At 39.8% G+C, this 3,458-nt stretch overlaps 1 pseudogene; it reads left to right on the top strand.

Annotated features, from left to right (window-relative positions):
* The first annotated feature begins 239 nt into the window (after positions 1-239).
* On the top strand, positions 240-699 carry LOC147617434 (L-ascorbate peroxidase, cytosolic pseudogene; annotated as a pseudogene).
* The last annotated feature ends 2,759 nt before the right edge of the window (positions 700-3,458 follow it).

The following is a 3,458-nucleotide window of genomic DNA, read 5'->3' as shown; positions in this document are numbered from 1 at the left end:
GGAAAAGCAAGGCTTTCATGCCTATATATATGTAATTATTTCATTAATAGAATGAGACTCTCACGTTCTTCATCTCAACATGTCTATTAGAGAGAAGGTCTCCATCTCCAAGGTCTAACAGTGGTATCAGAGGCGGAGATTCCTATCGTCGTAGCCTGGTAGCTAGTTGATAATTAGCCACCTCTCTCGTCAGCTTTTGCAATTCGCCCAACAGATTTTTACGGTTTTTATTTGTCAGGATGGGAAAAGTTTATCCAACTGTCAGCGAGACGAGTACCTGTATGTTATCGACAAAGCCAGGAGGAAACTGCGGGAAAAAAAAAACTGTGCTCCCATCATCGTTCGCCTTGCATGGCATGGGGCTGGAACTTATGATGTGAAAACCAAGACTGGTGGGCCTTTTGGAACTATCTGCAAAACGATGAGGAGCTGGCACATGGAGCCAACGCAGGGCTTTATATTGCTTTAAAGCTTTTGGAGCCTATTAAAGAGCAATTCCCAATTCTGTCATATGCAGACTTCTATCAATTTGCTGGAGTTGTTGCTGTTGAGGTAATTGGTGGTCCAGACATCCCATTTCATCCTGGAAGAAAGGATGTACCTGAAAGTCCGGAGGAAAGCCACCACTGCTGTCGCCATCAAAGCATACTGCATGATCTGCTCAACCACAGCTTCTGCCCCTGCCAATTCATGTCGTAGAGTTTTGCTACAACATGATTGTCAAGCAAGATGTATGTGGAGTTATAGAAGGCGTACGATGCAAATCCAGTATTTGGTGATTTTGTCAGTTATGGTTGTTGTCAGTATTGTTAATATTGTTGTGAGTCTGCTTTAGTCATTATCTGCTTGTTATTGAGCAGCGTACACCACACCTCTGGTATATTGAGGGGGGACACTTACTCTTTTTTGCAGATGATGATTTGTTGTCTAGGGAACTCTCATAAATGTGTGAGTTTGTCAGGCTCTTGTCATGTTGTTGTACGGGTATAGACACTGCCCATGTATGTGCATGTGGTAAGACCACCCATGTCTTTGTTTGTCAGACTCTTGTCATGTTGTTGTGTGAGTTTGTCAGACTCTTGTCATGTTGTTGTATGGATATAGACACTGCCCATGTATGTGCATGTGGTAAGACCACCCATGTCTTTGTTTGAGTCTGTTGTCCACCACTTAACTGGTTGTAAGAGAGGAGTACACACACACCCTATGTAAAAAAAAGGGGGGCTCCTACTCGTAGTTGTTGGGATGGTTTGTTAGACTCTTACTCATTGTGTCTAGGAGGTATGTTTGTCTTGTCATGTTCACTATCAAAAGTTGTGCATGTTTAGCTTGAGGGGGGATTGTTGGGTATTGTGCAATCTATACATGCATGTAAATGAGTCCTAATTTAGTTGTAGTGTGGGGCTCAAGTTAGGGTTTCCTAATTTTAGGAAAAGCAAGGCTTTCATGCCTATATATATGTAATTATTTCATTAATAGAATGAGACTCTCACGTTCTTCATCTCAACATGTCTATTAGAGAGAAGGTCTCCATCTCCAAGGTCTAATGATGAGAAAAATGCGCCTACTTCATGAGGGGAGATCCCCACTCTGAGGTGTCAAATTCAGTTTTTTTAATCCTTTTCTTTGGTCCTTAGTCCACTCTTCATTTTATGTGAGCATTTACTAATTTTTGGGGGGTTTTTCATTTATTCTTCAATTTATCTCCTCCCTACATTTGGATTAATCTTATTGGTCCCTCAAAACCCCAGTCCAAAATTTTTAGAAAATTTGGACCCTTAGGCTTAGGTCTTTTGAGCAGATTATAATTTATTTCTAATGCACCTTAGAAAATTCTTTTTAAACTTCTGTTTCGAGGGAATTTATTTTAATAAGAAAGGATATTTTTCCATCCAAAGATATCTAAAAATTGAATTACCTCTCTCTAAAATATTTTCTCTCTCTAGGCCAGCCAAAACAGGTAGAAACAAGATCTTTTATTATTCTGAAAAGGGGATTGATTACAGGGGAAGAAACTGGACATCTTGAGGGGCTGGGGAGGAATCTTACAAAAAGCTTTAAGGCCATGGCCTCCAAACTCTTGGGTGTGATCACAAAAGAGTGCCACACTTCAAGGGTCCTATACACATTCCATACACCATTACTGGCCCTGAAAGCTATGTGAGTGATAATGGACAAACATCTAGAGATATTATGGGACTCACTGCCTTATTTTCCTCCCAAGTTAAGATTTGTTTTAGCTTCTTACTACTAGGAAGCCCAAGCCTATGGAAAGACTTTAAGGAATGGAGGATGGAACTTTAAAAGCATATGTATGAAAGACTAACCAATTCAAGACTCCTTAGATGAGTCAGATAATGACATGCCTACTAAGGAAGAGGCAGTTCACCAAGCCTTTTTGAAGGTACCGATGAATAAGTTAAGTCACTAATTTAAGAGTTGATGACATGAATGCCGTCCTCCTTGTAAAATATAAGGACAACCAAGTCCAACCATCCTAAACATCCTAGATGGAGGGGCTAGAGTCAACATCTTTACTAAGTAGGTGTTGGGAAAAGTGGGGGCAACCATCACTTGACATGGAAAAATCATCCTGGTGAACCTTTCAAATGGTCATCCTCCACTTTGCCGCCTTGCTACACTGATCTTGTAAAACAAGGATGAGATGGTCTTCCCAAATCCTCGAAGTCAAAACTGAACAGCCGCCGTCGGAATTATACTTCTGAAAAAATTCCAAACGTCATCCCAAACAACTGAACAGCCGTCGAAATTATACAACTTCTGAAAAAATTCCAAACGTCATCCCAAACAACAAAGAGGTTACAACTGCTTTGTAACCTCTTTGTTGGCACTCATCAATCTCACAGAAGAAAATGAATTCGACCATGACAACCCATCACAAGCACCGTGATCACCAGTGTGAACTAGTGTAACTTCCAAGCAGATTGAACAGGATAATAAATAACCTGACTTCTGATCTAATAAACAAACTCTAACTTCCACATTCTCTTTAAGATAAACAAAGATGAACAACATTGTACAGAGTACTATAAAGAGAGAAACCCATTAATGAGACTGATAAACATTACTGTCAAAGCTTTAAAAACATAAACATCAACCGACAAATTGACAAACTTGCTGACTTCTTTATTGCCCCAAAACAGAGTTCTGCTTACATCCTCTCCTGTGCACAAACATAACTGCCGATTTATATCCAACGCCAAAAGACATTCCAACTTCTCCTAAGATCCCAAAAGTCACATTTGATTTTCCCTAAGGTTACATATCATATGACAAAATAATAATCCTCCTAAGTTCATCCCCTAAACATCCATTACAAATGACTGAGGGTCTATTTATAGGTGAGGGAGGCCTAGAATTTTCCAGGTTTAGTTTGACTCAATTTGGATAAGATTTGGACCAGTTTGGCTCCCTTTTTTATTTGGTTTGATCCAAGA

This window comes from Cibotium barometz, chromosome 36 (genome assembly GCF_041138505.1).
Source record: "Cibotium barometz isolate CiBa-2024 chromosome 36, ASM4113850v1, whole genome shotgun sequence".
Lineage (NCBI taxonomy): Eukaryota > Viridiplantae > Streptophyta > Polypodiopsida > Cyatheales > Cibotiaceae > Cibotium > Cibotium barometz.
The sequence above is the reverse complement of the archived record's forward strand: the minus strand, read 5'-3'. Positions and strand labels throughout refer to the sequence as shown.